Genomic DNA, 25696 nt, shown 5'->3' with positions numbered 1-25696 from the left:
GGCCGGCTGCCGCCCCCCCCCCCCCCATCTGTGCATGGTGTGAGGGAGCTGCTGCTGTGCACTGGGCTTTGAGACCCAAGCTGTAGTAGGGCTTGAGGTGCACAATTTATCTTATTAGTTTATCTGCTTCAATTGCCCCTCACTTTTTTTTTTACTGCTACTTCTGTTAGCTTGTCTTTATTCTGCATTTTTATGGCCCTCTTCCATTTCCTTAAGCACTATTTATTATTTGCACATTAGAGATGAGAGAAGTCGTTGTTTTATCTTGTATTTAGGTTAGGCTGCTTCTGCTTCTCTACCAGATTTAAGGAAGGGTACTTTGTGCCCAACAGGTTATTTGTGATCTCTTCCATCTGTACAGCTCATCAAATAAAAATATCAAAACAAAACAAAATATGATAACTTGCTTCTAAGATGGACTGCTTTGCACAGGCCTTAAAATACATACAACAAGTGGGACTGAAAAGAAAGGCCTGCACACTACTTTCAAAATCAGAGCACCAATACTTAACTCCAGTCATCACAGGATCAGGTCTGACACATTCCAGAAACAATAGAAATGTGAGTTAACATAAAGAGAGTTAAGAGACTTGAAGAGAAGCTCTCTGGCTCCCCCTATAGGAAGAAAGGGAGAAAAAAATAGCTTGTGGCAGGCTTATTGCCCAATTTCTTTTTTTTTTACTGTAGTTTTGTTAAGATTTTAAAGTTAGATTAGAAAAATATTTTCTATATGAATGATGGGATTCAATTAGCTATGTGGCCATATTTGGAAGAGGTCAGGAACATACAAAAGTAGAGAAAGTAGATACGCTTGGATAGCTGATTAATGCTGCAATTAACTCTGGCTGGATTCATTTGAGTCCCGTTTTTTTGTTTTTAGGGTTCTTTTGTTGTTCTCCCGCCCTGGCGGGGGGTCGGGCTAGAAGATCTATTAGGTCCCTTCCGACCCTAAAACTATGAAACTGTGAAACTCATTAACATCAGGATGAACAAGTGAGAGCTAGGATCCTACCGAATTCTCATTTCCCTCTGGATTTTTAGTCCAGTAAAAGGCCCAAAATATAAATCTTTGTACTTCACTGGGAGGAGATCCAACATGCCAGCATTATGCAGGTGTGAGCAGAGCTGATCTGATTGGGTAACATCAGTGGACCAGACTGGAGCTAGAAGTAGTACGATAAAATAGACCAAGTTACATGATGACAGCAGATTATGTGAAAACTAGCATACTGGCCAGAGCCAACACTGAGGCTAAAAAAAAAGGTTATCCTGGGATCCTACAGAGGTACAAGCTCGTTGTCCCACTTTAAGTACCTGTGAAGTCTATGACGAGATAAAACTTTTTTTCCCAGGGACTATTTGGGCTGATTAGAGACAACTGTCATTCAAGCTACCCATGTAAAAGACTGCCCCATGCCTGTGTTGGTGCAGACTAAAGTCTGGGACAGTCAGACCCAGGATAAACATGACCTCTGTTTTTAACCCATGATACTTTGTCCTGGGCCAACAGCAACTAATTTGAGTTAAATACCTTTCATGCTAAGGACCAGCTACATGTGTAAAGGTCCGTGCCACTCTTTTTTTATCCCAGGTTTTGACTCAGAGCTGCCTCAAATGCCATATCTGTTTTTAGCCTGACAGACTGGAGCAATCCATGGCAAAAAGTATACTGTACAAGCTCAAGGGAGCCCTGTACTTACTCGATACAACCACAGATTTTACAGGATTTAGAAGCAGGGCCAGCCTGCCCTATCCTGCAGAACCTGTGGCTTCAAGGGGCCATGCCCTGCTCGCCCCCTGCTGCCTGCACCATGTTTAAAGGACTCAATGCAGGCAGGGTGCCCCTTCCCAGCCATCGGGGGAGGTGTTCCCAGCTCTGCTCCCACCCTGGCCCCACGGAGAGAATCCAGGCATCCCCAGCACATGCTGTCCCCACCCTGCACCCCTCGCAGTGCAGCCCACATGCATGCAGCCCGGCCCTGACTATTTTATTTCAGTGAGTTTATACCATAATTAACTGTAATTTTGATTTTTCAGTGGATTAGGGGGCCCCAAAACTATAGCTTGCTGGGAGTCTCAAAAAATTGTAGGCTGGCCCTGTTTGGGCATGATGCTTAGGTGGGATCTCACTTATAACTAGACTGTCTATGAGCACCCTGTCACAACCCAAAGTTGTGATTTTTGTTTTGTGTGTGCTTTGGCACTGCTAAATTATTTTCCCGCTAAATTGCAGCTTCTTTGCACGGTGGAGTTTTCTGCTGTATAGGAGAACCCCGGTGCAAGGGAGAATTTCCCGCCAATTTGTAGCTTTCTTTGCATGGTGCATTTCTTTTTGCATCTAAGAAATGCTTGGTGCAAAGAGTTCCCGCCATTTGTATTATAATTCGAGCCCCATTATTGGCTTGTGTTAAATTATTCACACGTGGCGGCTAGTGATTGGCTTGCTAGCCGTATAAGAGGCTTGAGTGGTTTCCGCCCAAGTTGGAGGACTCCACAACCATCTGGAGAGAGAAAAAGAGCAAGAGGAGGGCTTCACGTTTTGTGAAGCACTCTAAGCGCTGTGGAGCCTATTGGACCCAGCGTATTTCAAGCAGGCAACAGAGGTCTGATCAGCCTCTAGCCTCTCCCCATCGCCAATTAATTCCTAGACGTATCCCTTTCCCTGCGCGCAAAAGGACCCACGGAGCCTAGCAAACTTTGTGTGAGTGAATTGTGAGTGAATAAACGGACCCACGGAGCCTAGCAAACTTCGTGTGAGTGAATAAACGGACCCATGGAGCTTCAACAGCTCCGTGGGAGAGAGCAAGCTTGTCATAGTCCTCAAACGAGGATTTAATCGGAGCTGTGCCTGGAAAACTGTCCAGCCTACACCGCGACCATCTTCGGTGTAAGTAAATAATCTTTAAATCAACCATTAAGCGTCCGTGCCTAATTCTAGCGTGTCGCCCGTTCTCTCCGACCCCGCGTGCCCGGGCTGCTGGCCACAGCCCGCATGCGCAAAAGGGCCGCGGATCGCTCCCGGCCCGCACACACCCCAGGAAACCAACCAATGAACAGTGAGACTGTGGAGCTTACCATGGCTCTTGCATATTTAATTACTTTCTTTTTGTTTTATTACCCAGTTAGATTTTAGTCGAGGCGGGGGGTTGAGGGGAAAGGGCGAGCAGAAGGGGAAGTACAGAAAAAGGGGGAACTAGTTTCCAGCTTCTGAGACAGTCTGCTATCACACTGAAAAGGAAAGGTGTGGTATTGAAGGTGATCAGTCTTCAGTCCTAAAATGTCTAAAAGTGAAATAGGAGTGGGCTTGAGCCAAGTATTTTGCTTTGAGATGGAACACTAACTGGAACCCAGAGATTATGTATATTGGATCTATTTTTATAGCTGTAAGCACCTGACTGCAAAATGACACATGCATTAATCTAAGGAGCACCAGCAGAAGATCCCCTGTTACTTCAGCAAGAATTGCCTTGAACTGATGATTAGGTGCAAATTGGGATAAAAATGAAAATTTCAGTCATCTGGAGGAAAAAAAACATATGGAAAGTTCTGAAAAGGGTGTCTTTAGTTACTATGCTGGAATAGATGTATGCCTGTTACTGGAAATGGTAGAAGGAATTAGGCTTTCCTGGCAAGGAGGAAAAAATACCTGCTTTACATTAAAGAATTGTACAAACTCTCATTTTGGGAGACCACTATTCAGAGCTAATCCTTTTTAAGGAGTAGGCTTTTACAAGGAAGAGTTTGGACCATGGGAGAGGACTTTGGCCAGGTGTGGGCAATTATTTGGGCCTGTGGGCCACATAGGGAGTTCTGGTGAGCTGTAGCAGGCCAGGTCAGCACCCACCCCTCACAACAGCTTACCAAAACTCCCTAAGCGGCCCCATCCCATCCGCCTGGCTGCACACCCTGCCCACGGGGGTCCTGCACAGTCTCCACAGAGACCCTGGGATCATGGCAGTGAGAGAGGCAACAACAGTTGCAATCTGCTCCCCACACACCCCTGCCCACAGAACCGATGCAGAACCCCTGCCCACCCATCCCACTTCCATATGCTGCTCCATGCCCATCTGCGGCTCCATCCTGGCCAAGTATGGAGCAGAGCACGATTCCAGGGTGGCCAGAGTGGATACTGTATGCAACACATGGGGCCATCTGGCACACCTCACATGCTGCCTATGGGTCTGCTGGCAGCACCAGGGGCTAAATAATAGTGCCCCACAGGCTGGATATAGCTCATGGGCTGTATATTTGACACCCCTGTGTTAAGGGGTGAGAAAGGACACAAGACCTGAGGACTTCAAGAAGAGAAGCAGGATCAAGTATCTGGACTAGATTATATCCTACACACCCAGTGGTAAATTAACATCATGCCACAATGGAACAGAACAAGTAACATCTAGGTGTGGAGGAGGGTGGTGGATAGAAGGAACAGATTGACACAGGGTTGCCAACACCACATTTAATTTGAGACCAGGGAAGCAATGAAAGTACAGGAGGAACAAAAAACCCTGACCTTTACTTTAAAGTGTTTCATTTTACTTGTTTTTCCTGTTGCTATAATAGAGATCACTAAAAAGGGGATTGAGCGTGCTGGAAGAAGGCTGTTGCTTCTAAAGCCAGAGAGATAATAAAGCCAAGTGTTTCCTTCTCTACATAGGCTTGATCGAAAGTTCTAGTAAATCCCTTGACTATCCATAGGTGAATGGGGATACTAAAGGACAAATAAAGGAAGAAGGAACCCAAAATACCATATTCTTCTCTTTTCTCAGTAATAGGAAGGGAGTTTTGAAAATGAAAATAAGAGGACTGACATGAAGCCTGATCAGGAAGGATTAGATGTAACAGAAAGACACTGTTGGCAATGCAAAGTACCTCTTGGGCAGGTGTACCTCTTGGGCAAAGTACCTCTTGGGCTAGTGTTCCACCCGCTGCCCAAAACAGCAAAAACAGATAAGAGGCAGGCAAAATATGGCCCATGGGTCACATCCAGCCCACCATGCAATTTCATCTGGCCCATGGGTGTCCACAGGTGAATTGTACCCTGCCCAGCCCATGTTCCTCACTCCCACCCTTGTGTCTGGAAGGGCCTGGCCCAGCCAGCATGCAGCTTCTGGGTGGGGTTGCTGCTGCCACTGCTGCCGGGGACCTGCTTGGCTTCGCCCGTGTCCTGCTTGCTTGGGGCCACAGTTAGGGAAGTGGAGGAAGTGGGGTTGGGGGGAAGGGGAGCTGCAGCTGGGCGGGAACGTGGAGCATGGGGCTGGTGGCAGCATGGAGCCCGTGCCAAGGGAGCCAACAGGAGCACAGAACTCAGCTGGGTAGGGTATGTGTGGAGGGGTACAGGGACCACCACACACACTCCCCCCGGCCATGTCACATAGCCTCTGCTGCCAGCAGCAACAACAGCAGAAGGCAGCAGGAGCTCAGGGCCCAAGCAGGCACTACTGTCTAGCAGTGCATGGCTCCAGGCAGCACTGCACATGGTGGCAAGGAGCACAGCCCAGCCAGCCTGCCTCTTATCATGCGGGGCTGTGCGCAGCACACATACAGCTTCCAGCACTCATGCACCACCAAGGGAAGCCCTGTGTGATGGAGCAGACTGCCTTCCCTGCCCACTGCCGTGCAGGTCTCAGGACTCTGCTGGGAACCAGGGGGCAGGGGCAGGGGCAGGGCTCCCTTCCACTTCCAGCAGTCCTGAGACCTGCATGGCAGGGGGTAGGAAAGGCAGCTGGCTCCATCATGTGGGGCTTCCCCTGGTGGTATGCGAGTGCTGGGAGCTGCATGTACTGCATGGGGAGCCCCGCACAATAGAGGCAGGCTGGCCTGGCTGTGCTTCTTGTCCTCATGTGCAGTGCTGGTCAGAGCCGTGCACCAAAAATCTATCAAAGACAAAAATATCCAATTACCTGTGGGTGCACACTTCTCACAAAACAACCACTTTCTCTCCAACCTCTCAGTTCTGATCCTCAAAGGGAATTTACAAAAAGCCTTTCATAGCTGAGCCTATGAACTTCACTTCATAAATCTACTGGATATAAAAACTCATGGACTAAATATAGATATTGGATTTATGGCATATTATAACCTGCCTGCCATCTCATAACCCCAGGTAACCTCTCTACCTTTTACCACCTCCATTCTATCACCAAGTCAACATTCCCCCTTCCGCCCACAACTACCTGTGTCAGTCACATCTCACACCCATTGTCTCCCATTGTCTCCTATTCCATCGAGGAGAACACAAAACACCAGCAGACTCTTCCTATGCCTGAAGAAGGGCATTTGTGCCTGAAAGCTTGCAAAGAACAATTTTTCAAAATATTTAGTTGGTCTAATAAAAGATACCATGTTTACCCAAAGAACCTTGTCTGCCTATAGCAAGTTCAAAGAATAAATGGATACTGAAGATAGCACTAGATAACAGTAAGCTACTGTGCTTTGGCCAGCAGTCCAGCCATGGTACCCTCCAGCTAATTAGAAGGATATGCCCTAAGCCTTTGAAAACAAGAGGGGAAAAGGAAGTTTAATAGAGGCTCAACTGAGCAATATTACTCCATGCAGTAAGTTCTGTGCAGTTCTTGTACTCCACACAAAGCTGTAGACACATATACTACTGCCTACTGTTACCATACCATTACCTTACTAGCCCTGCTAAGCTTATGCTTAGTATTCTTCTATTTTTAAATTGTGATAATTGTTCACTACAAACACCAGCCGAGTTGTCAGATGTCCAAAGGAGGTCTGAACGGCACTGAAGAAAGATGGTGCAGGATGGAAGAGAGTCTGGGATTTTTTTGTTTCTCCAGTCTGCTTCTCTTCTTAATTTTGCACTTTGAACCTAAACATTTATCCCTATTTTTCAAATCTCTGCAGTCTTGGCAATTAGTAGTGAGCCAGTCTGCCTCTTTCCTTAGGCAATCCCATCATCAGCACCTTCCATGGCCTGAATTGCATGGGCAGAAAGAACACAGAGTTAAATCCTAATTGTAAATGAAAGTGCACTGGGCTCCCAAAACTGACCATTCAGAGGGAAGGTGTGAAATGGACTGAACAGGTAATTAGGAACTGGTGAGATCTCAGAGGGGTCTATCTGAGAAGTAGGAAAACAGATGAAAATCTTGGGAGCCTGCATTCAGATACTGAAACCCAGCCTCAGACTGGACACAGACAGTGAACATGTACACATCCTGGACTGACTCCATTTAAAACAGGTCCCGAGCCCATTTTTTATTTATAGTTCATGGATGTTGTTTGTTATCCTGAATAATCAGCTGTGAAGTCAGAACAGAGTGCATTTGTAAAGGGATGAATGGTGAGTTACCATATCGAGTTTGAGGACAGAAGTCTGTCACAAGAAGAGAAACTCCACTCAGAAAAGAGAGGACATTTGATTAAATCCTGGAGTCCTTGCAAAGGTAAAACTTCATTGACTCTTTCAAGTTTGCTTTTTTACATCAGTGCAAAGTGATTGAAAGCAGTGAATTATCAAGAAGTTTCACTAGATTCAGTGTGCAAAAGAGCCTGGCCCATAGTTTTTAACAATTAGGTATGTAAACCTGTTTTGCTGAGACAATGCATCCACAGTCAGCAATGGCTTAAATGGGAAATGCTAGCTCTAAACAGCACTGGATTATTTGAACGTTAATTTAGAAGTTTAGTCTGCTAGGAGCAAGGGAAAGAAACATTGTTAAAATATGCATGGTTGTTGTGTCAAGGAGGCTTAAAAACTTGTGAGCGAGCCCTTTTGGTTGCTGTCTGAAGCAGTTTCCACTGTTCTCAGATACCCCAAACACTTTTCTTAACAGCTTTTGTGGAGCTGATAAATGGAGTGCCTAAAATAAGACATTCAGCAGATATCCAGTATTTTGGTTGCAGAACATAAACTCAGAAAAGAATTCTGAGTAGTTTGAGGGTGGAAGAGAAGAAGGGGACATTGTAAGGGAAATACGATTACTGCATGAAACAGAGACATTGCCACTTTTGTACATTCCTCTGAGTCTGCTGAGTGAAACCGGGCTATAATAGATCCAGTCCAGCTTCTAGAAATAGGTGAATGAACCATTCTCTACAATTCAGAGCATCTCTCTTTCCACGCCGCACTTCTGGATGCAGGAAGAACATTACACACAGAAATTGCAAAGTGAAACCACACTACCTTTTTATGACCTGCAACTGCATTTTCTAATACAAATAACCTCTTTGACTTTTAAGGGATGACTCATATAAGTGATGACATGTATGTGCATGAGCACTTCTAGAAACAAGCCCTGATATTCTTAACCACTTTTTACTTATGAAGACAAAGAGTAGTTAGCACCTGTTTTTTCCACAGCAATTAAGCTTTTTAAGTTCCTTATATGTCACATGTTGAGGGAGAGGGAGAATGTACACCTTCATCAAAATGAGAGGGAATTGCAAGCGTTCAGAGTATCAGGATTTGGCCCTGTATGTTTTCCTGTTAAAATAGTTTTCCTGACAAAATACAAACCCATTTATCTGATCTGGCTTGCACCAGATTGCTTTGTTTGGATAAATGACATTTATTGCTTAGCTCTGGCAGATAATGGGCACTAGGCCAGAACGACCAACCACATAGAAATTATCCTAATATAGTTAAAGGTTTTGGCTGAGCACTGGGTCAGCCACTGACCCACTGCAGTGGGTCCCTCGGTCCCACCAGGGCCAGCCAGCATCTGGCCATGGCAGGTCCTCCCGCCCCTTAACTACACAGTGGGGTTGGGGTGGCTCCGTGGCTGGACTGCCTTTCTAGGCAGCCCAGGTGGTGGCAGTTCCTTCCAGCTACTGACACCTCTGTCCCCAGCCAATGGTACTGGTGGGGACCTGCACACACAGCTCTGACCCAGCCCACCCTGCACCTGCTCCAGACTCACCTGCCCAGGCTCAGCAGTGGCAGCCAAGCAGAAGTTGTTCCTCAGCACAGGAGAAAAGTGACCCCTCCCCTTTGCTGCTTCTGGGCCCTTCCTGCTGCAGCTACCAAGAGCCCATGCTGGGCTGCCCTGTGGCTGCTCTGCGCTGCTACCACTGCCCTGCTGTGCAGCCCAGAGGTGGTGGTGATGGCAGCAAAGACACAGGGCAGCCTGGCATGGGCTCTGGGCAGCTGCAGTAGGAAGGGCCCAGCAGCGGTGAGGGGGAGAGACCACTTTGTCCCCCGCACTGAGCAACAGCTTCTGTCTGGCCACTGCCACGGCTCAGCACAGGCAAGTCCAGAGCAGGCACGGGGCAGGTTGGGGTGGGGCTGTGCACTCAGGTCCCTACTGGTACTGTGGGGCTGGGGCCAGTGGTGGTGGCAGCAGCATCTGGAAGGAGCTGCCACATATACCCTTACGCCCTCCCCTGCATCCCACATACACAGCTCCCCCCACAGATCCCATACCCACCCACCCATACCCCCCAACATCCCTCTGCACACCCACAATATACAAAAGTAAGACTTCATTTTGAGATTTTATGCAATCACTTCTGTATACACAATGCAAACACACACAAATCAAGACAAAAGTTATGTTTTTTTAAATAAAATTAAAATATGTTATGGTGGATGTTTAATTTTTAATATATAATTTGGCGTTTTTTCAAGTTCCAAGATGGCAAACCCCCTTCCCAAAAGAAGTACTTCTGGGGGCAAGGGGAAGGACTTCTGGTGGCAAAGGTCAGGGGTTAGGGAGTGGGACTTCCAGTCCCAAGATGGCAACCAGGGGGCGGGGCACCTGTCAAGGGCCAGGGCTACTCTTGCAGCCCTTGACAGCTCACCAAAATTCATTAACTGGGCCTCCAGCCAAAATAATTGCCTGGCCCTGGTCTAAGAAGTAACTTTACCCCAGAATTGAACAATTTACACAGGTATAAGTTTGCATGTCATGTGTCTCCTCAGAAGTAGCAGTGGTATCAAAGATGTATCACATGGGCCAGAGCTAACCTGCAGAGTCGTACCATCTGCTGGGGTCCCTGAGGGGCCAGGACCTTAGGGGTGGGGCCTACCATTGAATTCCTGGGTATGGAGACACACGGGGTATGGATAAAGGCTGCATTAATCAATACTGCTGCTTACCTGCCACCACTGGGTCCCAATCCAGCCAATGTGGAGCCCCATAGCCCATATCAGGTCTGGGGTGCTGGTCAAGTTTCACACGCTTGCTATAAAGCCAATTTATTCCTTTATAAATATGCCATGCCTCTAGACCTTGAGGTAAAACCACCTCTTCTCTGCCATAGAATGCATGATTATTCAGATAACATGGATTCCTTCAGAAAGGTGAAGCAAGATTCTCACCATCCTGACCTCAAAATAGTAATCTTGGAAAACTTGGTTCTGGTCCTACTTCTCAGTTTTCTACTCACTATTATTATTATTATAGCACAAAGAAGTGTGCTGGGTATTTTGCACAACAGATATGTCACTGTCAAAGTAAATGGAAGAATGATAAGACTGTTTATGTGGGGAACTCAGGTTTTATCTCGAGAAGGAGTGGTGCATTCTATGATACCCGATTCATCTATCTGTGCAAGAAACTTAAAAAAAGCCACCTGCTATACAGACTTTATTGTGCTAGCTGAACATCAGATAAGAAAAGTAGTAAAGGAATCACAAGGACTGAAGGTTTAATTAAAATAAATAAGGAGCTTGCATAACTTGAAACATCTAATCCATAGGGCCCAGATACCCTCATTCACAGCCATAACGGAGTTGGGGTGCTGTGGGTGCCAAGGTACACAGTTGACAGCCCAAGGGGTTGCAAATTCAAAGACACAGTAGAAGCACTCATGGTGTGGTCCTGTCAGATTTCAACAAATCTGTAAATTCTGCTAAATGTTGTCTCACAAGGACTTGAGAAAGGAACAGGCACAAGGATGATTATAGAGCTAGAAGACACTATAGAAATATGTATAAGGAATTTGAACATACTTAGAAAAAATATACATTTCTTTTGTCTCTGGTCAGCATTTGTTTGTGGTATGTTCAGGGGTATTTCTGTTTTATTCTAATTTACTTGAAGTGAAATATACAAAATAATTGAGCAAATGATGCAAAGCAACATTTTCTAATAAAGCAAAATTCTTGCACAGTAGGCCATGTCATATTTACACACACGCTTAGAATTTTTGGTTGCTAATTTTGCATATTATAACAAAGACAATAGAACGTTACAGCATTAGTGCTAACCTCAGGTATATATTGCACACCTTTAGCCACACTTGCATCTTTATAAACAAAGGACAGTATCAAATCTACACCTCAGTCTTCAGTGCTGTCTTAACAGTTCCTCTTTGCAGCTGGTTGATTAGGAAACAGATACAAGCTCAAATCTAGATCAACAGGTTTAAGCGCTTGGTGTATCTTGGTGATTAGCTACAGGGAAGTGGCAAAATCTCCACAAAAACCAAAAAGAAGCATAACTTCCTTTAGAGTTGGTGACAACAGGAACTTCCTTCTGTTTCCTACTCCACTACTGTGCCAATTGTAACTCATACTAAATATCACTATTATATGCTTTGAAGGGTAGAGCTGATGCTCACTGCACAGTGACCCCATTCTGTGGGATTCTTTGCTCCTGCAAAGAGGAAGAGGGAGCAGAATCCAATCCATGCTCCCTTGAGTGCAAGGACTGTTGTTTTGCCTTGGCAGAACAATGGAGGATACGACTCTCTCCTGCCCCACCAGGCATCTGCTAAAAAGTTAGGTATGTTCTGGCCCTTTAATGTTTTTAGTACAAAAACAAAATTCCCCGCTCACTAGCACTCTAAAACAGTCTAGAGTAGTTTACTTCCAGACTGTTTGGTGTTAGTCACAACTGAATTTCTAAGAGCAAAATTTGGCCTCACATACCAGAGCAGCTATAAATCAGCATAGCTTCACCGTCTAACAATGCTATACCGAGTTACACCAACTGACTGACTGAGCCTCTACCTACTTCCTGTGAGTCCGATCCCCCTGCTGTGTAAGTTGATGGCAAAGCTCCCATCGATGTTTGTGGGCGTCGGATCTAATTGATACTAGAGCAGAGTATGCCAAAAAGCCATCGTTCCCTAATGTATACAACTGTGTATGTTTCCTACATGCTTTAAACTTACCATCATTTCTTCCTGCTGCTTTTTCTTCTCTCTGACTTGCCAACTGCCCTGGAACCTTTTGTTCCAACATTCCTTTCCTCTTACAGAAACTAACTCAGTCATGCTTAACCTCAAAGAACTTATTTGAAGGAGGAACCTGCATATTGTACCTCTTTTCATATACACTGTTACTCATGGCTTATACAATCATGCAGGTTTTGGATGTACTCTGCATGTACTCTAGAATATGTAGGTTGTGTACAAAAGGGGAATAAATATTTTCAGAGTCACTTGCATTATAATACAGATGGGAAATACTTCCTCAGACACATCATCACTTTATTCTAACACTGTTAGATCCAAACTCTGTGAATGTCATCAAATCAAATTCAGAACGAAGTGTCTGTTTCCTCCCTCTCGCTGTCATCCACCCCCAGGATTTCAGTTTTATTTTTTACAGGCTCCACATCTCCAAAAAAATACATGTTTTTGTTACAATAGACACATTAATGGCCACAGTCCCATTTGTTGCCAAACTCTAGCTTCCTTATCAAAGGTTTATCTCAGTGACACAAATTTCAACCTGCCACATGTAGCTAGAAAGAGAAACAAGGAATGTACCTTGTTGCCTTTGCATTGCATTTCTCCTTTGTTCTATATAACTTGCAAGTTTCCTTCTTGTCAGGCTGTCATGGGATGGAGTCCTGTAGGATGGCCGTGATCTTCCCAAGGCCCCTTTACCATGCCAAGTTGGCCCAATGGGCACCCTTGATTCTTGTCTGCCACGTCTTTGATCGAACAATTGATAGGGAAGCTGCCTCTAAGTCCTCTTGGACACGGTTGAGATTGATTCCCAGGACCCCGTGGGTCCCCAGACCCCTGGTGGGTCCCGCTCCAGGACGGATGTCACAATGGGTGTTTCAGGGCACCCTCGCCTTATGGGCTATGCGTGACTCCAACCACTCCTTTACCACGCCCCAAGCCTTGCAGATGGAACTGACATTGTTAGGCCTGGGCCTTGTTATAATTTGGCCCCCTGATCCTCCCTGGGCTCTCCGCAGCCCTGTCTCACTCTGCGCCTTCACTGGCGCTCGTGCTCTCCAGGGCCCTGTAAAGTGCTGCACCCTCTCTTACGCTGTGGTCAGTGCACCGCAAATGCTGCGCCCTCCCTGGCACTGGGGTCAGTGCACCCCCAAATGCTGCACCCTCCCTGGCACTGGGGTTGGTACACCCCCAAATGCTGCGCCCTCCCTGGCACTGAGGTCCATGCACCCCAAATGCCACGCCCTCCCCGGTGCTGGGGTCCCCACACTGCCATGGGTCCCCTATGAGGCCTCCTCTATCCCCTAATAGCCTCATCCAAACCACCGGTCTTATACAGCAGTAAACAAAACACAAGCCCCTGGGCTGCAACATAAATTCAAGCTGTCTGGCTATAACATCATTCAAACCATATCAGGGAATATTCTGTTCCTCAACAGTGTCAAAAGCTGCTTCTGCAGTCAGGCCTCTCCCCTTTGGTTGCTCCGGGAGAGCTCCTTCCTCCTTGGCTGCTGGCAAGGAACGGCCATCCTGGCCTCAGCCCTGGGGTTTATATGTGAGCCAGGCCCTGGCCCTTCTGGTCAGCTGACCTCCAGCAGGTGTGGTCCACTAGCTCACTCTGGTTGCCCTGGTAACCAGCAACTGGGGGCTCCCCACTCACTGCTAGGGCTCTTTGCCTAGCAGTTTCCACTCTCTAAAGAAGCAGGGCACCTAAGTGCTCTGCGACACAGGCATCTGAAAATGACATCAGAACAATTCCATCTTCCTGCCTCTACCTTTCATGAGGTTCTGACAGCTCTTCAAAAAAATTAACTCAGTGTTTCATGTCTAAATACAGGGTACTGAGGTAAGTTTTACAAACATGTTGCAATACTTAGGGACTTCCCTGCAGTGACCTCCAAAATTCTATATCCTTGGCTTTGTATTTTTAATAAAAATCAAAAAGTAAAACACAATAAGCCTAAATGTATAACCAAGAATTGACACTTCATCTCTGTGGAAGCAGGCACATATATGTAATTGTAACAGATTGTAAAATGATCAAGGTTCAGTAGATCCTTTCCTTCAATAACTGATACAAGAGAATCCTAATCACCGCCATAAACTGGTCTAATTAAGTTTCTTAAAATATCACATCTTACATTTACATCTAAGCATAGGTTTCTCATGTGAACAAGCCACTCCTCTTGGGGCATGACATCAGCTGTGCTATCTCCAGCTATCATGGAGAAAGCTTTAGTGCATGACAAAACGGGACATATTTTATAAATATGAAATATGTAGGACGAAGTCACACCAGCATGGCATGGATAGGCAAATCTACCCACATGAGCAAGACATTTTTGAGGAATTAGAAACACTCTGTGGTACTCACCCCTCATGGTTCATGTAGTGGGTTAAGGAAATCACTCAACTCAGGCAGTCCTTCAACTATATACAGTTTTTTATTTCCTGGACTCACTGCCTCACAGGAAACCTCTAAACCACAGGTCAGTATGCAATACATGCAACTTAGCACAGTTCAAACAAGGCACACTCACAGTCCAGATTAGCTTCTGGGAAGGTGTCTTCAGCTCCCTGTTGTGATCCTCGCACTGTGGGCTTGCTTCCCAGGTTGTCTCTGTCTCAGTTCCCCACATGTGGTACTGTTACTTCTGATCTCGATCTTGACCTTGACCTCCCCCTCCCTGTCCTCCTGACTAACTCTGGCTCCCTTCCCTGTGAGCCCTTTAGGCTGCTGGATACCAGCTACTTATCTCCCTTAGCTGGTTCCATTCCCTAGGCAGCCTGTAATCAGGTTTTGCTGCTCACAGCTGGACTGTAGTCCTTGCCACCCTGCAGGTTCCTACAGTCAGGAATGTGCAGGCTGCTGTAAGCTTCTGCCAGCCAGCCTGCTATAGTTAATAAATCCGTGGTTTTGTTTAACTGTGCAGGAAACAAGCCTTCTTTGACTTACTTGGGCACCCTGAGTTAAAATGTTAACTGTATTAGCCCCCTTCTTTGTTGACTATCCTCTGCTGGATGCTCAGAATGTCCACAATTTCTGACACCCATTTATCTGATTAGTTTTTAATATCTTTCTACACATATCTTTCTGTTACCTCACCATCCAGACCTTTCAAATGAGGCAGTCCCAGACACTTCCTTCTCCAGAGGTATAACATTGATTTTTATGATTCAGAAGTGACAATATTCATCTACTAGAGTCACCTTGTCCTCCATCTGCTGTCAGAGATACAATACATGCTTCACAAAACAGTATAGCTTAGAAGCTAACAGTAATGGATTGAAGATATTGGCCTTGGGCTCAGTGTTTTATTTATATTTATGCTAATTAAATAATTTATGCACTTCATAAAACACAGAAGAAGTGAGAGGCCATTTTCTCTGTGGATGTGATTTCAGTGAACTCAGTGCATCATGGCAACAGAGAATTTGGTCCGGATTCCTTGCTATGGATAAGTATGATGCAAGTGACAGTAACTTAGACTAGGGGTGCTCAATCCCTAGCCCACGTGCCAGATCCAGCACCCAATGTTGTGTCATCCAATCTGTGGTACTGCTCCCTTGCCTCCAAATTTCTGGACCCGTGGGAAGCCCTGCAGGCTGGATAGCATGTTTCTACATGCTGAATTGGGTGTGAGGGTGGTACAGGGCCTGATCCTGGTGTGCAGGGCTGCCTGGAGGCAGCATGGAGCCCCAGGCCCCTATCCCAGCATGCAGGGCCCAGTCCTGGAACACAGGAGCAGTATAGACCCTGGTTGCAGCACGTGGGGGATAGATCTGGCTGTGTGGAGCCTGATTCTGGCACTCAGACTAGCCCCATGCCACTCATCCGCCTGGCAAGGCCAAAAGTTTGAGCACCATTGGTTTAGATGCAAAGAAACTACCCCAAGAATACAACAAAAGATTTCTGTGGAGATCTGATGGAACAAAGGGAGAGTGCTTGCTGCAAGGAAGTGGGAAACTATTTTAAATGTAAGGGAGAGTATATAAAAAGGTATAAAGAGACAGAGCAAACAATCCCCCAGCCAGCTGAATGCTTATGAAAGATAGATCCCCTGAAACACCTAAAACTATTGCCTTACTTAGAGGCACTTAGAGAATTATGATCAAGTTCTTCAGAGCTGATAAAGTTCTTCAGAAAGACTGAGAGTTTGCTGCCATTTACCTGAGCTGGGTATTCCCTTCCTATGTTTCCTTGATTTCTGTCCTTGCTTTTACATTTATCCTTGGATTTATTTAATGCTTCTCATGACTGAATGAGATTCTTATATAAATAGCTGAAAAATTAATTATCTTTCTACGCAGAAAGAAGTATCTTGAAATCATTGTTTCTAAATAAATATATTTACAACAATCCTATATCTTGCTTAGTTCTTCCTTCCCCACATCTCAGCAAAAAGTAGTGAATAACCCATTTTATTTTTTAAATGCTGTAACTGAATGTTTGTTAGAAGCCACAGATTAATAAGTGACATAAATGTGATTTCCTTCACTGGACTAAAAAACAGATTATAACAACTACCTGCACCTCTACCAATGTCATATACAACATCACCTGCTTACAGTGCACATCTTCTTTTTACTTTGGACAGACCAGGCAATCCCTATGTGTAAGAATGAAAGAAAACCTATCTGACATTAGTACCAGAAAAAACAGACAAGCCTATGGCAGAACACTTTAACTTCCTAGGACATTCCATCACTGACCTCAGAGTGGCTGTTTTTAGACAACAAAACTTTAAAAATGAACTAGAATGGAAAATGCAGAACAAAACAAGAAATCATCCACAGACAGTCTGGACTGTGTTAAGTATGGTGTCTAAATTGAGACTGTGGCTTCTTATCCCATTACCTGGATTAGGTTTTATAAAACCATTGAGAGACAGGGCTAACTGCTTTGTTTTTCTCACTCCTACCCGCCTTGCCTCTCTTAGCAGTGACCCCTCCATTTTCCTCCCCCATTTCCTACCTTCTGTATTCTAATCATTACTTTCTATTTAACAGCTCAGTTTTCTGCAGTCCCTTCACAGCATCTGATATGTTCAGTCTGCATTGGATGGATGAATCCCTCTGTTTATAAAAGCTTACATATATCTCTGATGTAGTTAATCTATAAAAGGAGCAAATTTACCCTGACTTCTCTGCCTGACTTTAAGTTAACAAAAGTAACTATTTCTTATTTCCTATTCAAGTCAGTGGCATCCTATTTACATTTGATAAAATATATAAAAAAGTATATACTATTCCATCCCACAGTTACTCTCTCTCTTCTCTACTCTCTAGTTATTTTTGACTAATTGTGAAAAAATAATTTGCATTTTATGTACACATCCTTTTTCTATCCATTTTTACAAAAAACAAAAAGACAAAGCAAACCCAAAAGTATTTATATATAAATTCAAATAAACTGTTGTCCAGATACTAGGAAATCATACAAAGAAATAAAAAAAAACCCTAAATAGAATTAAATTTAAAAAAGGCGAAACTTTTCAGACATATTGTTCAATTACCCACCAAGATCTGAGTTCAGGGCTCTATTTTTCTTATGCTTTTGGGTACCGTTTTTCAAAAATAAATTCTTTTATGAAATGAAGCTCCTTGGTCCCCTGTAGGTGATGATTATGGCAGCAACATTTTCAGGACAATCAGAACTGTAACGAAGTCATGGAGCCAGGCATCACATCACTCTCTTCCCCCTCCAATCACTTTTAGAAAAAAACATGGTCACTACTGCATTTTGTGAGGGCCTAATTCTGTTAGTATGGGTTAGACATCCTCTGAAAACACCTCCCATGTTGACCCTCTTTTCCTCAAAAAGTCTTCATTAAAAATATTCCCTTCCAGAATTCCTTTGGTTTGGTTTCCTGTCTCATGGGGGTAACAAAGAGTGAATAGGAGTGTTCTCCACAGATATTGGGAGTCTAGCTAGCTTAGACATTCTTACATCCATCCTGTTCTGCGATTCCATGAAAGGGATGTTTTAGAGCTGGGGTTCCAAAATCAGTTGGCCTCCCCTCTCCAGGCCAGATCTGGACCACGGCATCCTCACAGGCCAGATCCAGATGTACCCTCCAGCAACAGGGCAAATGACAGCAGCTACTGTATTAGCTCAGGGAGCCCTGGGGATCACCACAGCTGTCACTCAACCCATTGCCACAAAAATGTGACCCAAATGGAGCTCTGTATCCCAGAATTCAGCAGCAGATCCCACTCCCACTCAGCCTGTCCCCAAATTCGCAATCCCTTCAGAAGCCTTGCAGGCTCAGTGATACCGCTCCATGGGCATCTGGTTCATGGGCTGCATCTTTGATACATCTGCTTTAGATGAAACTCCATGAAGTTCCTATCCTTCTGGTCTCTCCTCCAGGTTTTCTGCAAGCAAGGACAACATGATCCAGAATTATAATGCAAAATGGGGCCAATCCCATTGGTCTTACTCAGCCAAATAGTCTCACTAGACCTCACTAAGGTTTTAGCCCATGCTATTTATCTTCAAGTGACAGTTCTTTAACAGTTATTGCCCTTGCATGGTCTCATTGTAATAGAGATGTAGTTAGCTGTATTAGTCTGAAGTAATGTAAAAGGCAAGGTAGATTTGCACCTTATAGACTAACCAAAATAGATAAATATAACACAAGCTTGTGTGAGCTGAAGCTCACTTCATCCGATGCTGTGATCACTCATAGGCTATAGCACCTGGCAGCTCCTAATAAATTCTTAGCAAATTGCCACCTAAAACACCATGCTCCACCCACTTCTTCAGTCAGTGCCTCTGACTTATACTCAGCAGCCATCTTCCTAATCACTACTGAACCTCTTCTATTTCACCTGGCATATGAATGCTTAGTGGATTCAGCACAATAGTCTCCTTTTAGGTATCAGTCTGGAGAACTAACAGCACTGGAATGCATATGGTTTTTCAGCTTTACTTCAGCTATTGTGTATCATTTAAGTATACTATGGCAGAGCTGGCCTTATTCCAGCTTTTTGTTTAATTACAATAGGTTCCAATGCCTTCCTTTAAACATTAGAGAAGTAAATCTTTGCCCACTGGTGAAAAGTAGAGATTATTATTTGTCTGTTTCCAGACTCATCAGCACAAATGCTTTAGTTCCCATGGAAACTCCATCTCCAGTGAAGTTTGAGAGGGGCTGTGTGAACAGCTGAAATGTCAACAATGATGGAGAGAAGGAAGTTTTCACAGGGGGCAAATCTCAGAGTCTTTTTACATTCTGGAATTACCATATTTCTTTCTTAGATTTTCTATGCCAAATAGCCATTAGTATCTGTTTACCAGACCAAAGGAAACCTGGAATGGAATATTTCCCAATGAGGAGTTTTAATTAATGACTCTTTGAAGAAAAAATTATATGCAGATGAGGTCTTAAGAGGGTCAGCATGGGAGGTGTTTTCAGAGGATGCCCAGGCCACGATGACAGAGTTGGGCTCTCATAAAATTCAGTAGTGACCATGCTCTTTTAAAATATGATTGGACAAGATAGAGACAGGGATCTGATACCCACCTCTCATACTGGTGAGAGCACTCATCCAGGATGTGGGGGACTTGGGTTTAAAGCCCAAGGGGGATTCAACCTCACATCTCCCATCTGGGGACACTCCCCTCCACTCCAATTCAATCTGTGCCAATATGCTGTTAAAATGAATGTTGTTTTTTTTTCCCCTGGCTGTAACAGGCTGGTCTTTTAGGGCCGGGTATCAGTGTTAGCTCCTGTTCAGGGCTAAACCCTGGGCTCAGTCGCCTGCTATGCCTTGATGAAAATAATATGAATGTTATTTCTAAGGCGGGAGGCTGCCCATTGCTCGACCTCCTTATAACAAGGGCCTAAGTACATGCTCCAACCTCCCCTTACATCTGCCCCATGCCTCACAGATGTTTTGATGTCACATCCAGTATTTCCATATTGTCAATTCCAGTATTTCTGTCACATCCGCTATTTCCATATTATCCAATCTGATATATCTGTTTCCCCAAGTCAGTTGTCCTGCCCCTCATTAGGGCCACTCATCTTCACCACTCTCAACTGGGCCGCTCTACACACTTGGCCCCTCACTGGGCTGCTGGGGTCTTTCACACGGTGGGGCTCAGGTGGCTGCCGCCGTGCCTGACCCCCTGCATTGAGGTCTCTCACCCTTGTAGACTCAGGTGGCTGCCACTGTGCCTGGCCCCGACACTGGGCTCAAGCAGCCCTGACACCAGGCTTGTCTGGTCCCACTCCCTTCCAGTGTTAGTAACCCACCCGTAGGCAGTGGCTGGGGTTATAAGGTGCCCCTCCTTGCCTTTCCCCAGGGAGGTAACTGGCCTGGCATTTCCTGGGGACTCCCCCACCACATGGAGTGCCACCAGGCCACCCATCCCTGACAGGGTGCAGTTTCAAGTTATGTCCAGGACCAGGAGCCTCCAAACCATCCCCATAGCTCCTGCCCTTACCTCCAAGATGTCCCAGGAGCAGCTCAGCCTGATGTTGCCTACTGGCCTGCTCAACTCAGACTGCTGTTTCTCTTGCTGAGGGCCTAGCTTAAAATGGAGCTGCTCTGCCCCCTCAACCAATTCCAGGGTCTTCCTAGGGTCATGTGCTATCCTTGATGAGGCTAGCACCCACCTGCTGGCTGTTCCACTGCCAACTAGAAACCTTAAAGTGGCAGGCTCTGCAGGTTCCCTGCTACACTGGCAGAGCCTGCTTATATGAGCTGCCACCAGGCTGTGCAGCCCCTGGGGGGGCAGTGCTTCCCTCCGTGGCAGCATCCAATGGTGCATGGGGCACTGGAAGTCCAGGTGTGCTCAGGGAAGCTCAGGCTTGGCAGGCTTCCAGCACCCCATGCACTGGCCCTGCTGCCTTCCTGCCACCTAGGACCACCCAGGAATGGGCTAGATTGCCCCTGGGGCAGTGTGGGAAAGCAGCAGGAGGGCAGCTAGGTGTGCTGGCAGCTGGAGAAGGTGGCAGGGGTAGTGCGTGGGGTGCTGGAAGCCCACCAAGCCCAAGCTTCCGCAAGTCCACCTGGGCTTCCAGTGCCCTGTGCACTGTCCCCACTGCCTTCTGTGACCACCAGACATGCACGATTTTTTTATTCACAATGAGACAATTTGCCCATATCAAACTAAAATACATCTGAGGTAGTCTAAGTTGCCATGCTCACATAAATTTTAACACGAAAAAATTGTGCACGTGTACACGGGGATGTCATTATGTTAGACAAACAATGATTTCTCATTACTTTTTGTCATGTGTACATGGCCCTGCCATCATGTGTACAAATGTCAGTTTCCTATCCATGAGATGCAGGTAATAGCACTTTCTTTCCCCACAGGGGAGCTGGGACTATAACTGCCGTTAGAGATTATGAGATAGTCCGATACTATGGTAACAGGGCCATAGCTGAACCTGCTATAAATAAGCTATACAACTAGAGCCTTTTAAAAATACATAGCACGAACAAGCATGGAGAGAAAAAATATGCACAAAATGAGCAGAACACTCAGCAGGGGGAAAAGAAAAGATCTAACTTGGAGAAAATCCAGTTAAAAGGTAGTTTGTAACTGTCTTCGTCCTTAGTGACAAACTGTGAACAGCTGTCCAGTATCAGGCACAGACCAGGGATTCTGTCATAATTCCTTGTCCAGTTCCAACCCCTGTAGAGATGAGAGAGAGATAGGAAAGTAGATCAGTAACTAATTCCATCAGGTGTGGCCCTGCTTTCTAGTGCATTGGGAAAGGAAAGGTTTTGCCCTTGTCTGTTCTTCCTGGAAGAAAAGAACACTGGAGCACTTAGAGAAATGCGAATAAGAAATGACTTTTTTAGTCTATCAGAAATATTTTGTCCTGAACCATGAGAAAAAAAAAATTACAGCAATGAGGACAGAAGACAGAAGTTCTGCTTCAAAAAAGCATAATTGTTTTAAATCAAAATGCAACCTGGAAGCTTGCAAATTCTCCACAAAAGAAAAAAACAAAGACAATGTCATTTAGACCAAATTTCCTTGTTTTAACTTGGTCAGAATGTTTCATCTGAACCAAAAAAAAAAATCAAATTGTTTTGATTTCACTTTAATATACACCGTATAATACACAATAAAACATTTAAACAAAAATAATTTTCATAACGCTTAAGTCTAAAAGTGTTAAGATGGGACATGTAGACTCAGTATTTTTTTGTCTATTTTTTTGCAAAATGAAATTCTCCAAAGTGTTTTAAAGAAACTGAATTTTCTGATAGAAAAAGGTACCATACAATTTTCCTGACCAGCTCTACTCACTATCCACAGGTAAAAGCTATCAATGAGAATCAAGACAAAAGAAGAAAATGGTTACAAAAGACACAAAGGGATCAGGCCAGAAAAATGGGAATTAACTAGGCTAGCAAAGGAGAGACAGATGGAAATATAAGAATGTTTGTGTATGGGAAAAAGATTTATACCCAAATCTTTGAATCAGTCTGTAAGGTTCTACCCTTCCCTGCCTTTTGCCCAACTTTAGCCTAACACAGCTAGTATCTACCTCTCTCTAAGACAAAGACTTTGTGTCAGCACATACATACACATGCACATACATGCTCAAACTCACATAAGCATGAACACACATGCACAGAAGGGGAGGATATAAATATACATTTATTAAGTTATTCAGAAAAGTATGGTTGCTTTATATGGCATGTACCTCCATTTTTAAATAACATTAACATGAACAGGAAGACTATAATCTGTAAACATAGTTTTAATAATTTAATAAACTAGGTGATTTTCTTTCCATACATTTGCTCAAGTTTTGGTGGCTTATCATTGTCTATTGTGAGCAGATAACATCAACAGTGACTCTTCATTAATGTAGATGACAGGAAATCATAGACTGAAACCTAGAGATAGTTGCTGTAAGGTTTTACCCTACCATGTCATCAAATCTGGAAAATAGTGTATTTTTGCTATAAATACAATCCTTGGCTTCAATGTAGAGAGGAGTAGAAGGGGGACTGAATGTGTGAAAAAAAAGATAATTTTGCTCAAAGACATAAATCCAAACATTCCTAAACTATTTATACATTTTTAAGAACTGTTCAGCTGTTCAAGAGATCATCTAATCTGGAAGTATAAGATTGCCACCTTTTGGAATACCATGTGAAGTGTACAGCTTCAGTACAATGACATTTCAGGAGGTTGAGAGTGATATCCTATGACCATGAATGGGTGAATGATTAAGACAGACAAGTATTATACATTTTGCTAAATAGGTGTTTGTTTAGAAATATTTTAACCAGTACTTAAAACCGGCTTTAAAGGGATTATTATTATGCTGTTTTTATAATCATGTATGAGCAGCCACACAACTAGTTTTACCTGATATGCCAATAACAGGATTGACCTAGAATTGAAAGGGGTTTTTTATCTGCTCCTTGGCTTCAACAGAAGATCCTTAATCTACTGCTGAATTAGCATTTATATTTAAATAAACATATTACATGAAAAACAGGACCCATTCTGGTCAAGCACATGGGTAAGTACTTGTACAAACCTGAGAACCTTCTTACTCAGTAAAGTATTATGCTACAGCTAGTCTGGGAAAATTGTAGCTGTTATTAGAAGGAAAGTTTGAAAGTTTGAAAGTTATATGAGACCCAATCTGAAACCTACTAAATCAATAGGAAGCTTTTCACTGACTTTAATGGGCTTTATGTTATGGAAATAATTTTAAAACATGTAATTTATTTATCTTTACTTTTAGCACTTCTCTCATTTTGGGCAGAAAAAGTAGATGTTAATAAATTACAACTGTTATTGGTGATGTTAGATTCTCTTGAACTACCCTAATGCTAGGTGGAATTACAATGTGTTTTTGAGGGACAAGGTACATTATTACACTTACTTTATGGAAGTCTTTAAAATAGGGAAAGTGGATATAAAAAGACAAGTAGATCTGTTCTTATATAGCTTCTTACTTAAATAACAATCCAGAGTCTTACAAACACAAACTTTCAAAAGCACCATTCAAAGAGCTTACTTCAAAGGATCTTCATTCCCACCCGCTTTGCTTCCTTTAGCTTTCTCTGGAAGTCCTTCAAGACTCTGTCCTTGGCCTCCTACTTTTCTCCTTCTGCAGCTTATCTCTGGACAATCTCATTTCTATGCCACTAATTTATGGGTCTGCTTTTTCCCAGACCCATCATCTTCTCCCAACACTAAAATATCAGCCTGCCTTAGACTTCTCTTATAGAGGACCAGCTCTATTGTTAATTTGTCGTCTCATACTTAACTTGTTTTAGCAGATCTTTCTCTTCCATAAAACATTTCCGCTTCATCCTTTGATTACTGTGAAAAATCTATCTTGTCTGTCACTCAGGCCTGCAAGCTGAGCATCATATTTGAGTCAAACTACAAGTCCTCGCATCCTGGCTGCATCTAAGTCCTGCAGATTTTTTATGTATAACACATCTAAAATACAACTTTTCCTATCCATACAGGGAGCTAGAACTCTAATCTAGGCTCTCATCATCTAGCATCTCAAACTACAACATCCTTTTCTCTAGCCTTGACAAATGTAATCTTGCCCTGAGGCTATCCATTCATAATGCTGGCACAACGAGCATTTTGTGAATGCATTGCTTTAGCTTTATCATGCCTTTCTATGAATCCCTCCATTCTCTGTCTCTTCTTTGCATGATCCTTACAAAAGCTTGATGATTTGCTGCTACCACTATCTGTTGTGAGAATCAGTATAATTTCTTTTGCCTTGCAGTCCCCTGTCTTGACTGCATCCATCTGTCATCTGTTGTCTTATACTTAGATTATAAATTTGCTGCGGCGGGGCTTGTCTTTTTGTTCTGTTTGTTCACACCTAGCACAATCAGGTCCTCTCTAAAATAACTGCAGTAATCCAAATAAAAAACAGTAAAAATTAGCCTGATTTCCTGTAATTAAAAATAGCCTGATTAATGTCCCCCTAAAAATAGATTGAGCTACCTATTTCAAGTTAGTTTTCTTTCAGTGACTAAACATGGATCTGTGTGATCCCCATTAGGCCCCCAAATGTGAAAAAATTGACTTCAGTGACTTACATAATATAGATACATTCTTTTGGGCAGAGCTAGGAACAAAATCAAGGTTCCATGACCTTCCATTCATGGGTTTCAATTACAAGACATTCCTTCTCTCTTGTGGTATATTCACATTCATTTGAACTATTTTTCAGAGAACTCTAGGTCAGAGGGAAATGAGTATTGCATGTGAGGTACTGCATTTTTTCCTAAGTGGTTCAGCACAAATCAACTCAATGCTTTCTTTGTTTTCAAAGGTGAAGTTGTTTGTTATAAAATGTACCAAGTGTACCTCCACTCTAGTTAAGCTCTTCAGTCAACATAAGATCAAGATTAGAATTTCAAAAAGCCCAAACAAAAACTGTTTATAATAATAAGTAAGTTTTATCTGATTGGCACAGAAATCCTAAAACTCAATGAGCAGGATCAAGAGACTGTACAGTAGATGGAAAAAAATTGTTTGTTTTTGCAAATACAGGTGACACCCCCATATGGTCTTATGAGTTTGGAAGATAACAGTGAAATAATAATGGACGGGTGT

The 25696-nt window shown here is 43.9% G+C and overlaps 1 long non-coding RNA gene across 5 annotated transcripts in view; it reads right to left on the bottom strand.

The window, feature by feature from the left end:
- Positions 1-25696, bottom strand: part of LOC112550646 — a 125065-nt gene that overhangs the window by 8526 nt on the left and 90843 nt on the right. For 4 of the 5 annotated variants that reach the window (XR_003094578.1, XR_003094577.1, XR_003094575.1 and 1 more), the window contains one exon: positions 1076-1163. The exons of the other annotated variant lie outside the window; for it this stretch is intronic. This is a non-coding gene — a long non-coding RNA (uncharacterized LOC112550646). The remainder of the gene's footprint in view (positions 1-1075; positions 1164-25696) is intronic. 5 annotated transcript variants of the gene reach the window in all.

The sequence above is a fragment of the Alligator sinensis genome, unplaced genomic scaffold (assembly GCF_000455745.1).
Source record: "Alligator sinensis unplaced genomic scaffold, ASM45574v1 scaffold436_1, whole genome shotgun sequence".
NCBI classification, from domain to species: domain Eukaryota; kingdom Metazoa; phylum Chordata; order Crocodylia; family Alligatoridae; genus Alligator; species Alligator sinensis.
The sequence above is the reverse complement of the archived record's forward strand: the minus strand, read 5'-3'. Positions and strand labels throughout refer to the sequence as shown.